Source organism: Phocoena sinus, chromosome 1, assembly GCF_008692025.1.
Source record: "Phocoena sinus isolate mPhoSin1 chromosome 1, mPhoSin1.pri, whole genome shotgun sequence".
NCBI lineage: Eukaryota > Metazoa > Chordata > Mammalia > Artiodactyla > Phocoenidae > Phocoena > Phocoena sinus.
The window spans coordinates 136561264-136574501 of NC_045763.1; the positions used below are offsets into that span (position 1 = coordinate 136561264).

Here is a 13238-nt window from a genome sequence, read left to right on the forward strand (position 1 = left end):
AGGCCAGTCAATAATAATGTTGTTTCAGAAAGACTGAGTCATGAGGGAGATGAACATTTCCTTCCATTTATTATGTTTGTATTGTTTATATTTGAAAAGAGTTTTCAATAAGGAAACCTAAGAAGAAATTACAAGGGGAAAGCTATTCTGAGAGTTAATCTCCAAAAGCCCTCTGATTTGGAAGCATGTTAGCAACCCAAACTGACAAAGCCAAAAGCATTCCCTTAACTGAAGCTAGATCATATGGATTAGGACTGTCAGTAATAAAGGAAAACCAAGGCTAGGGGCAACACAGAGTGGTCATATGAAAACAAAGAGGGCAAGGAAAACACTGGCCAGGCATATAGTCCCAACTGATCCATCCTTAAAACCTACGTGGAACTTTTACTTTGCATTAAAGTTTAGTGTTAGGTAAAGAGCATTCTATAAAGCCACGTACAGCAGTTTTTTGTATTGTTTGTCTTATAATACTCAAACAAATAGAATACAAGAAATCCACCAGCAAAAACTTCAGGCTGAGCCTAAACTAGGGACACTTCCCTCTAAAATACTACCCCCGACAATGCAAACCAAATAAAAGTCATGCGTGCACCAATAAGTTTTTGTTTGTTTTTTAACTTAGTGTTGGTGGTGACTGGGGGAAGTGAGGGTTGGAAAGATGATTTTAAAGTTCACAAAGAAAAATAAACAAGCAAAAATAATAGAGAATATTCTGAATAAGTAATTAAGTAATCTATCCTGCCAGGTATTAAAACATATTTTGAAGCTACAATACTTAAAACAGCATAGCACAAGTACATGAACAGAAAAACAGAGCAACAGAACAGCCGAGAAACACAGTGAAATATGTAGATGAAGTAAGACTATAAAAAGAAGACACTTCAAATCAGTAGAGAAAAGATTATTCAATAAACATTATTGGAACAACTAGCTAATCATCTAGACAAAAGCAAAGCTGGCAACATCTGGACAAAAATAAAATTCCTATTGCATACATGTGACACAAATTAATTCTAGATGGATCACAGAAACCATGAAATGATGAAAGTACTAGAAGAAAATTTTAATAATAATTATATCACAATGAAAATGCTAATATTCCTTAAAACATCAAAGTTCTGAAACAAGGATAGGAGAAAGAATTATTTAAAGTTAGTCTTTTGCATTTTTTGAGTTTTCTTTCCTTTGTATATATACGAACTACTAAAAAAAAATCAGTGAAATATATATGGCTTAAGGTTATGAGTTTGACCTATGACTCGAAGCTAGGGAACTGGCCCAAGAAGAACGCACACATGTCTAGCGGGGAAAGAAGTATTTATTCTAATAAAATAACAAGGATACCCCAAAGGTTCTGGTAAATGCTTTGGTCTTTTCTGGTTGTCATGATATATTTTTTCTAACATTTTGTCAACTTCTTTATAAGCTGATATTCCTTTGTTCAATATTTACTGAGCACTGACTATATGTCAGACATACGAGGCACTGGTCATACAAGCATACTCTGGTACCTGTATATGGTGGTGCTGAGGACGTAAACAGTGAATTACAAAACAAGGTGACTGCACTGTGGTAGCTCTTTGATGAGCTTAAGAACAGGGAGCTATATAAGTGGGGGTGTCTATCTGGTCAGAGTGAAGGAAGGCTTCCTGGAGGAAATGATGTGTAAACTGAGGCCTAGGAGGGAGAACAAAGGAGACAGAAAACAGTATCTAAGAAGACCAACAGGAGGACCTTCAAAACAGCAGAGGAGTTAGATGTGGAGATCACCTTCCTCCTCACAAATACATCAAAAATACATTTACATGTGGAACAACTCCTAGAGAACACCTACTGAATGCTGGCAGGAGGCCTAAGACTTCCCAATAGGCAAGAACTCCCCACGTACATGGGTAGGGCAAAAGAAAAAAGAAAAAACAGAGACAAAAGAATAGGGACAGGACCTGCAACTCTGGGAGGGAGCTGTGAAGGAGGAAATGCTTCCACACACTAGGAAGCCCCTTCACTGGCAGAGACGGGGAGTGGGTGGGGGGGAAGCTTCGGAGCCATGGAGGAGAGCGCAGCAAGAGGGGTACAGAGGGCAAAGCGGAGAGATTCCTGCATGGAGGATCGGTGCCGACCAGCACTCACCAGCCCGAGAGGCTTGTCTGCTCACAAGCCGGGGCGGGCGGGGGCTGGGAGCTGAGGCTCGGGCTTCAGAGGTCAGATACCAGGGTGAGGACTGGGATTGGCTGCGTGAACACAGCCTGAAAGGGGCTGATGCACCACAGCTGGCTGAGAGGGGGTTCGGGAAAAAATTCTGGACCTAAGAGGCAAGAGACCATTGTTTCAGGGTGCACGAGGAGAAGGGATTCAGAGCACTGCCTAAATAAGCTTCAGAGATGGGTGCAAGCTGTGGCTATCAGCGTGGACACCAGAGACGGGCATGAAATGCTAAGGCTGCTGCTGCAGCCACCAAGAAGCCTGTGTGCAAGCACAGGTCACTATCCACACCTCCCCACCTGGGAACTGTGCATCCCGTCACTGCCAGGGTCCCGTGATCCAGGGACAACTTCCCCAGGAGAACGCACGGCACACCTCAGGCTGTGGCAATGTCACACCAGCCTCTGCCACTGCAGGCTCACCTCGTATTCTGTACCCCTCCCTCACCCAGGCCTGCGTGAGCCAGAGCCCCCTAATCAGCTTCTCCTTTAACCCCTGCCTTTCTGGGTGAAGAAGAGACACCCTCAGGCAACCTACATGCAGAGGCAGGGCCAAAACCAAAGCTGAACCCCAGGAGCTGTGCGAACAAAGAAGAGAAAGGGAAATCTCTCCCAGCAGCCTCAGGAGCAGCAGATTAAATCTCCACAATCAACTTGATCTCCCTGCATCTGTGGAACACTTGATAGACAATGATCATCCCAAAATTGAAGCAGCAGACTTTGGGAGCAACTGCAGACTTGGGGTTTACTGTATGAGACTGAGTACTTTCTGATTTATATGTTTATCTTAGTTTAGTTTTTAGTGCTTGTTATCATTGGTGGATTTGTTTATTGGTTTGGTTGCTCTCTTTTTTTAATTACTTTTTAATTTTTTAATAATTAAAAAAATTTTTCATTTTAATACCTTTATTTTATTTTATTCTATTTTTTTCTCCCTTTTCTTCTGAGCCATGTGTCTGACAGGATCTCAGTGCTCCAGCTGGGTGTCAGGCCTGAGCCTCGGAAGTGGGAGAGCCAAGTTCAGGACACTGGACCACCAGAGACCTCCCGGCCCCATGTAATATCAATCGGCGAGAGCTGTCCCAGAGAGCTCCACCTCAACGCTAAGACCCAGCTCCACTCAACAACCAGCAAGCTCCAGTGCTGGACACCCCATGCCAAACAACTAGCAAGACAGGAACACAACCCCAAACATTAGCAGAGAGGCTGCCTAAAATCATAGTAAGTTCACAGACACCCCAAAAGACACCACAGAACTCAGTCCTGCCCACCAGAAAGAAAAGATCCAGCCTCATCCACCAGAACACGGGCACTAGTCCCCTCCACCAGGAAGCCTACACAACCCACTGAACCAACCTTACCTACTGGGGGCAGACACCAAAAACAATGGGAACTATGAACCTGCAGCCTGTGAAAAGGAGACCCCAAACACAGTAAGTTAAGCAAAATGGGAAGACAGAGAAATACGCAGCAGATGAAGGAGCAAGGTAAAAACCCACCAGACCAAACAAATGAAGATGAAACAGGCAGTCTACCTGAAAAAGAATTCAGAGTAATGACAGTAAACATAATCCAATATCTTGGAAATAGAATGGAGAAAATACAAGAAATGTTTAACAAGGATATAGAAGAACTAAAGAGCAAACAAACAATGATGAACAAGATAATAAATGAAATTAAAAATTCTCTAGAAGGAATCAATAGCAGAATAACTGAGGCAGAAAAACGGATAAGTGACCTTGAAGATAAAATAGTGGAAATAACTACCACAGAGCAGAATAAAGAAAAAAGAATGAAAAGAATTGAGGACAGTCTCAGATACCTCTGGGACAACATTAATCGCACCCAACATTCGAATTATAGGGGTCCCAGAAGAAGAGACAAAGAAAGGGACTGAGAAAATATTTGAAGAGATTAGAGTTGAAAACGTCCCTAATAGAGGAAAGGAAATAGTCAATCAAGTCGAGGAAGCACAGAGAGTCCCATACAGGATAAATCCAAGGGGAAACACGCCAAGACACATATTAATCAAACTATGAAAAATTAAATACAAAGAAAAAATATTAAAAGCAGCAAGGGAAAAGTAACAAATGACATACAAGGGAATCCCCTTAAGGTTAACAGCTGATCCTTCAGCACAAACTCTGCAAGCCAGAAAGGAGTGGCATGACATATTTAAAATGATGAAAGGGAAAAACCTACAACCAAGATTACTCTACCCAGCAAGGATCTCACTCAGATTTGACAGAGAAATTAAAACCTTTACAGACAAGCAAAAGCTCAGAGAATTCAGCACCGCCAAACCAGCTTTACAACAAATGTTAAAGGAACTTCTCTAGGCAGGAAACACAAGAGAAGGAAAGGACCTACAATAACAAACCCAAAACAATTAAGAAAATGGTAAAGGAACATACATATTGATAATTACCTTAAATATAAATGGTTTAACGCTCCAACTGAAAAACCCAAACAGGCTGAATGGATACAAAGACAAGACCCATTTATATGCTGTCTACAAGAGACCCACTTCAACCTAGGGACACATATAGACTGAAAGTCTGAAGGGATGGAAAAAGATATTCCATGCAAATGGAAATCAAAAGAAAGCTCGAGTAGCAATTCTCATATCAGACAAAATACACTTTAAAAACTATTACAGGAGACAAAGAAGGACACTAAATAATGAACAAGGAATCAATCCAAGAAAAAAATGTAACAGTTGTAAATATTTACGCACCCAACATAGGAGCACCTCAATACATAAGGCAAAAAATGCTAACAGCCACAAAAGGGGAAATCAAGAGTAACACAATAATAGCAGGGACTTTAACACCCCACTTTCACCAATGGACAGATCAACCAAAATGAAAATTAATAAGGAAACACAAGCTTTAAATGACACATTAAACAAGATGGACCTAACTGATATTTATAGGACATTTCATTAAAAACAACAGAATACACTTTTTTCTTAAGTGCTCATGAAACATTTTCCAGGATAGATCATATCTTGGGTCACAAATCAAGCCTTGGTAAATTTAAGAAAATTGAAATCGTATCAAGTATCCTTCCCGACCACAACGCTATGAGCCTAGATATCAGTTACAGAAAAAAAAAATGTTAAAAAAATAGAGGAGCTTCCCTGGTGGTGCACCGGTTGAGAGTCCGCCTGCCAATGCAGGGGACACGGGTTCGTCCCCCAGTCCGGGAAGATCCCACATGCTGCGCAGCGACTGGGCCCGTGGGCCATGGCCACTGGGCCGGTGCGACCAGAGCCTGTGCTCCGCAACGGGAGGGGCTGCAGCAGTGAGAGGACCACGTACCACAAAAAAAAAAAAAAAAAAAACACATGGAGGCTAAACCACACGCTACTAAATAACCAAGAGATCACTGAAGAAACCAAAGAGGAAATCAAAAAATGACAATGAAAACACGATGACCCAAAACCTATGGGATGGAGCAAAAGCAGTTCTAAGAGGGAAGTTCATAGCAATACAATCCTATCTCAATAAACAAGAAAAATCTCAAACAACCTAACCTTACACCTAAAGCAATTAGAGAAAGAAGACCAAAAAATCCCCAAAGTTAGCAGAAGGAAAGAAATCATAAAGATCAGATCAGAAATAAATGAAAGAGAAATGTAGGCAATGATAGCAAAAATCAATAAAACTAAAAGCTGGTTCTTTGAGAAGATAAACAAAATTGATAAACCATTAGCCAGATGCATGAAATGAAAAAGGGAGAAGACAAATCAACAGAATTAGAAATGAAAAAGGAGAAGTAACAACTGACACTGCAGAAATACAAAGGACCATGAGAGATTACTAAAAGCATCTATATGCCAATAAAACGGACAATCTGGAAGAAATGGACATATTAGTAGAAAAGCACAACCTTCCAGGACTGAACCCGGAAGAAACAGAAAATGTAAACAGACCAATCACAAGCACTGAAATTGAAACTGTGATTAAAAATCTTCCAATAAACAAAAGCCCAGGACCAGACGGCTTCACAGGTGAATTCTATCAAACATTTACAAAAGAGTTAAGACCTATTCTTCTCAAACTCTTCCAAAATATAGCAGAGGGAGGAACACTCCCAAAGTCCTTCTACGAGGCCACCATCATGCTGATACCAAAGCCAGACAAAAATGTTACAAAAAAAGAAAACTACAGGCCAGTATCACTAATGAACATAGATGTGAAAATCCTCAACAAAATACTAGCAAACAGAATACAGAAGCACATTAAAAGGATCATATACCATGATAAAGTGGGGGGGTTATCCCAGGAATGCAAGGATTCTTGAATATATGCAAATCAATCAATGTGATACACCATATTAACAAACTGAAGAATAAAAACCATATGATAATCTCAACAGATGCAGAAAAAGCTTTCAAAAAATTCAACACCCATTTATGATAAAAACTCTCCAAAAGTAGGCATAGAGGGAACTTACCTCAACATTTTATAAAGGCCATATATGACAAACCCACAGCCAACATCACTCTCAATGGTGAAAAACTGAAACCATTTCCACTCTCATCAGGAACAAGACAAGGCTGCCCATTCTCACCACTATTATTCAACACAGTTTTAGAAGTTTTAGCCACAGCAATCAGAGACAAAAAAGAAATAAAAGGAATCCAAATCAGAAAAGAAGACGTGAAACTGTCACTGTTTGCAGATGACATAATACTATACATAGAGAATCCTAAAGATGCCACCAGAAAACTACTAGAGCTAATCAATGAATCTGGTAAAGTAGCAGTATACAAAATTAATGCACAGAAATCTCTTGCACTCCTATACACTAGTGATGAAAAAACTGAAACTGAAATTAAGGAAACACTCCCACTTACCACTGCAACAAAAAGAATAAAAAACCTAGGAATAAACCTACCTAAGCAGACAAAAGACCTGTATGCAAAAAACTATAAGACACTGATGAAAGAAATTAAAGATGATACCAACAGATGGAGAGATATACCATGTTCTTGGATTGGAAGAATCAACATTGTGAAAATGACTATACTACCCAAAGCAATCTACAGATTCAATGCAATCACTATCAAACTACCAATGGCATTTTTCAGAGAACTAGAACAAAAAAATGTCACAATTTGTATGGAAACATAAACGACCTCGAACAGCCAAAGCAATCTTGAGAAAGAAAAACGGAGCTGGAGGAATCAGGCTCCCTGACTTCAGACTATACTACAAAGCTACAGTAATCAAGACAGTATGGTACTGGCACAAAAACAGAAATATAGGTCAATGAAACAGGATAGAAAGCCCAGAGATAAACCCACACACATATGGTCACGTTATCTTTGATAAAGGAGGCAAGAATATATAATGGAGAAAAGACAGCCTCTTGAATAAGTGGTGCTGGGAAAACTGGATAGCTACATGTAAAAGAATGAAATTAGAACACTCCCTAACACCGTACACAAAAATAAACTCAAAATGGATTAAAGACCTAAATGTAAGGCCAGACACTATAAAACTCTTATAGGAAAACATAGGCAGAACACTCTGTGACATATATCACAGCAAGATCCCACCTCCTAGAGAAATGGAAGTACAAACAAAAATAAACAAATGGGACCTAATGAAACTTAAAAGCTTTCGACAGCAAAGGAAACCATAAACAAGACGAAAAGACAACCCTCAGAATGGGAGAAAATATTTGCAAACGAAGCAACTGACAAAGGATTAATCTCCAAAATATACAAGCAGCTCATGCATCTCAATATCAAAAAAACAAACAACCCAATGCCAAAATAGGCAGAAGACCTAACTATACATTTCTTCCAAGAAGATATACAGACTGCCAACAAACACATAAAAGGATGCTCAACATCACTAATTAATAGAGAAATGCAAATCAGAACTACAATGAGGTATCACCTCACACCAGTCAGAATGGCCATCATCAAAAAAACCTATAAACAATAAATGCTGGAGAGGGTGTGGAGAAAAGGGAACACTCTTGCACTGTTAGTGGGAATGTAAATTGATACTGTTCTCTATGGAGAACAGTATGGAGGTTCCTTAAAAAACTACAAATAGAACTACCATATCACCCAGCAATCCCACTACTGTGCTTATACCCTGAGAAAACCATAATTCAAAAAGAGTCATGTACCAAAATGTTCATTGCAGTACTATTTACAATAGCCAGGACATGGAAGCAACCTAACTGTCCACTGACAGATGAATGGGTAAAGAAGATGTGACTCATATATACAATGGAATACTACTGAGCCATAAAAAGAAACGAAATTGAGTTATTTGTAGTGAGGTGGATGGACCTAGAGTCTGTCATACAGAATGAAGTAAGTCAGAAAGAGAAAAACAAATACTGTATGCTAACAGATACATATGGAATCTAAAAAGGTTCTGAAGAACCTAGGGGCAGGACAGGAATAAAGATGCAGACGTAGAAAACAGACTTGAGGACACGGGAAGGGGAAGGATAAGCCGGGACGAAGTGAGAGAGTGGCACTGACATATATACACTACGAAATGTAAAATACATAGCTAGTGGGAAGCAGCTGCATAGAACAGGGAGATCAGGTTGGTGCTTTGTGACCATCTAGAGGGGTGAGATAGGGAGGGTGGGAGGGAGGCTGAAGAGGGAGGGGATATGGGGATATATGTATACATATAGCTGACTCACTTTGTTATACAGCACAAACTAACACAACAATGTAAAGCAATTACACTCCTATAAAGATGTTCAAAAAAAAAAAAGGCAGCCAACAGGTGAGCAGCATGTCAAGTTCTTCAGAACCAGTGGAACTCAGCATACCATAAGCTAGGAGTGTGCTGAGAAATAAGTGGAGAGGTAAGCAAGGTCCAGATCATGAAGGGTCTTATAGGGCAAATTAAATTTAGATTTTACCTTAGAATAATAAAAGTAAATGAGAACATTTGAAAATTAGCATTTCATTCTTTTTTCCCCCAATTTATTTATCTATTTTTGGCTGTGTTGGGTCTTCATTGCAGTGCGTGGGCTTCTCATTGCGGTGGCTTCTCTTATTGCGGAGCACGGGCTCTAGAGCGCAGGCTCAGTAGTTGCGGCGCACGGGCTCAGTTGCTCCGCAGCATGTGGGATCTTCCCGGACCAGGGCTCGAACCCGTGTCCCATGCATTGGCAGGAGGATTCTCAATCTCTGCGCCACCAGGGAAGCCCCTGAAAATTAGCATTTTAGAAAGAATCTCCAGATGAAAAGTGGGAAATGTATCGAAGGACATCAAGATTAGAAGCAGGGATATAGTTGTGAGCTGCTGAAATAATTTAATAAGCTTAAACTAGTGTGTTGGCAATGCTGAAATAGAGAAGTGGACAGATTTGAGGTACACTTAGCAGGCAGAACCTATAGGACTTCAGTGGTGTGAAAATGAGAGAAGAATAAAGGATGAGTCCTGGAGCACTGGGTGGATGCTGATGCCAATTACGGGGGGGCGGGGGCGGTGGCTGTTGAGAGATGGTAAGTTCAGTGTTAGACACTGTGCATTTGAAGTGTCTGAGGGGTGTCCAAGAAATATATGTTGCTTCAGCTACTGGCTGAGAGACAGGTTGGAGATAAAGAGGTCTTCTATTTTGTCTGTGAAATAAGGGAAAATGTGAGAATAAGAAAGACCGTAAGACTTGCCAGTCAAAATTAAAGATGGATACCATGACTTATGATAATATCCAGGCTGAGTAATTTTTTTTTCTAGCTTTGCCCAGACCCAGAGTATAGATGTATAGAAGGCAGGCAACTGTAATCAGAATTAGCGTTTTGCCAGGTGGCTACCATAGTTGAAAAACAGGGAATGGGAATGAAGATGAGGATAATTGCATGAGAGTGGACAAAATGAACTAAAATGGGAGAAGGCAGATCAGTCAAGGGACTCAGGATTTCCATAAAGTCAAATAAGAGATTTAGAGTGAAATGAGTTGGAGAGTATAATTAGAACTGAAAATTTCAGACTTGATGAAAAGTTCAGGGTGAGCCCAGGCGGCCGAGGGGACTAAAGTGGAAGGGATATGCCAACAAATATTACGTAAAGGAAAAGCATTTTGTATCTATCTTTAGTATAATTTATACTAAATTAAAAAGCAAACTCCTAAATAAGACAAGGATGCCCACTTTTACTACTTTTATTCAACACAGTACTAGAAGGTCTAGTCAGAGCAGTTAGGCAAGAAAATAAAATAAAAGGCATCCAAATTGGAAAGGAAGAAGTAAAATTACCTCTGTTCATAGAGAACATATCTTATATGTAGAAAACCCTTAAGATTCCACAAAAAGCTGTTAGAACTAATAAGCAAATTCAGCCAAGTTGCAGGATAAAAAATCAACACACAAAAATCACTTGCATTTCTAAACACTAACAATGAATAATCAAAAAAGGAAAGTTAGAAAATAGCTTCATTTACAATAGTGTCAAAAAAGAATAAAATACTCAGGAATAAACTAAACCAAGGAGGCAAACGTACTGTATACTGAAAATTATAAAACAATGCTGAAAGAAATTAGAGACACAAAAAAAGGCCATTCCATGGATTGGAAGACTTACCATTGTTAAGATGACAATACAGGCATCTCGTGCTTTTCAAAAGTCTGCTTTATGCCACTTCACTTTTACTAAAGACCTACATTAGTACCTGTTTTTGCTAACCGAAAGAAACCTGAAGACGATTTTTGCTTTTACAAAAAAAGGTGAAAAGCAAAATCAGTGCTCGCCCTTTGTTTTGCAGCTGGCTACTGTAGAGGCAGCGCGCACCCTGAGCACTAAGAGCGGCACCATCTAGCCCCTTCTCCAGGAACTACACTGTGCACTATCTCAGCACGAAGCCACCGTAACTTTTAACTGTGTGAGCCGTCTGTGCTTTATCTCAGTTTACTTTGTGCGTTCGTTAGCAAGATGTGTCCTAAGGTAATTGCTTCTTTGCTTTACATCATTTTGGCTTACAAAAGGTTTCGTAGGAATGATTTACTTTCAGAGAGCAAGGGAAACCTGTACTCCCCAAATCGATCTATAGATTCAATGCAACCTCCATCAAAACCCCAATGACTTTTTCATAGAATTAGAAAAATCCATCCTAAAATTCATATGGAAACTTAAGGGACCCAGAATAGCCAAAACCATCTTGAAAAAGAAAAACAAGTTGCAAGTCTCACACTTCCTGATTTCAAAAATTACTACAAAGCTACAGTAATCAAACCAGGGTAGTAGTGGCATAAAGACAGACATACAGACCAATGGAATAGAATAGAGATCCCAAACTCTTGCATATATGGTCAAGTGATTTTTGACAAGGGGTGTCAGGACCATTCAGTGAAGAAAAGACAGCCTTTCAATAAATGGCGCTAGGAAAACTGAATATCCACATGCAAAAAAATGAAGCTGGACCCTTACGTTACCTTTTACTTGGGTCAAAAAACAAAGCTAAAATTATAAAGCTCTTAAAACCTGGGAAAAAGCTTCATGGCGTGGCATTTTGCAATGATTTCTTCGATATGATACCAAAAACACAGGCAACAAAAGGAAAAATACATAAGTTGAACTTCATCAAAATTTTAAACTATTGTGCATCAAAGGACCCTATTATCAGCAGAGTGAAAGAAAACCCAAAGAATGGGAGAAAATATTTGTAAACCATGCATCTGATAAGGGGGTGATATCCAGACTATATAAAGACTTCTTACAGCTTAACAACAAAAAAACCCCAAACAACCCAATTAAAGAATGGGCAAAGGACATGAATAGACATTTCTCCAAAGAAGATATACAAATGGCCAAAATTGATTGTTCAACATTAATAATGTTCAACATCATTAATCATTATGGAAGTGAAATTAAAACCACAATGAGATACCACTTCATACCCACCAGGATGGCTAATATCAGAAATACAGAAAATAACAAGTGTTGGTAAGGATTTGGAGAAACTGGAACAATTGTGCATTGTTGATGGGAAGGTAGAATGGTGCAGCCACTGTGGAAATGGTATGGTGATTCTTCAAAACATTAAATGAAGAATTACCATATGATCCAGCAATTCCACTTCTGGATATATACTCAAAAGAAGTGAAAGCAAAGATTCAAACAGTCATTTGTTATCCATATTCATAGAAGTATTAATCACAACAGCCAAAAGATGAAAGTCACCTAAGTGTCTGCAGATGGATATCTGGATAAACAAAATATGGTATACACATACAATGCAACATTATTTAGTTTTAAAAAGGAAAGAAATTCTGACACATGCTACATCAGGGACGAACCTTGAAGACATTATGCTAAGCGAAATAAGCCAGTCACAAAAGGACAAATATTGTACAATTCTACTTGTATGAGGTGTCTAGAGTAGTCAAATTCATGAAGAGAGAAAGTAGAATGGTGGCTGCCAGGGGCTGAGGGGGTGGGGTGGGGAATGGGGAGCTAGTTATGAGTACAGAGTTCCAATTGGAGAAGATGAAAAGGTTCTAGAGATGAATGGTGGTGATGGTTAAACACCGTAAAAGTAGTTAATGCCACAGAACTGTACACTTAAAATGGTTAAAGTGGTAAATTTTATGTTATATATATTTTGCCACAGTCAAAAAAAAAAGAGAAAAAAAGAAAGAAAGAAAATTTCGGGGTAAATCTTAATGACCCTGGATTTGGCAAAGGTTTCTTAGGTATGATGCCAAAAGCACAACCAACAAAAGGAAATAGATACACTGGACTTCATCAAAATTAAAAACTTTACATGCACCAAAGGGCACTATTAAGAAAGCGAAAAGACAGCCCACGGAAAGGGAGAAGATATCTGCAAATCATACATCTGATAATGGTCTAATGTCCAGAATATATATAAAGAATTTTTAGATCTTAAATATAAAAGACAACTCAGTTTAAAAAGGGGTGAAACACTTAAATAGACATTTTTCCAAAGAAGACATATAAACTGTCAACAAGTACATGAAAAGATACTCAGCATCATTAGTCATTAGGGAAATGCAAATCAAATCCATACCATGATGAGATATCA

At 39.2% G+C, this 13238-nt stretch overlaps 1 protein-coding gene across 2 annotated transcripts in view; it reads right to left on the reverse strand.

Annotated features, from left to right (window-relative positions):
* The window catches only part of ACBD6 (acyl-CoA binding domain containing 6), a 234328-nt gene that overhangs the window by 122137 nt on the left and 98953 nt on the right, over positions 1-13238 (reverse strand). The gene's annotated exons all lie outside the window — the stretch shown is intronic.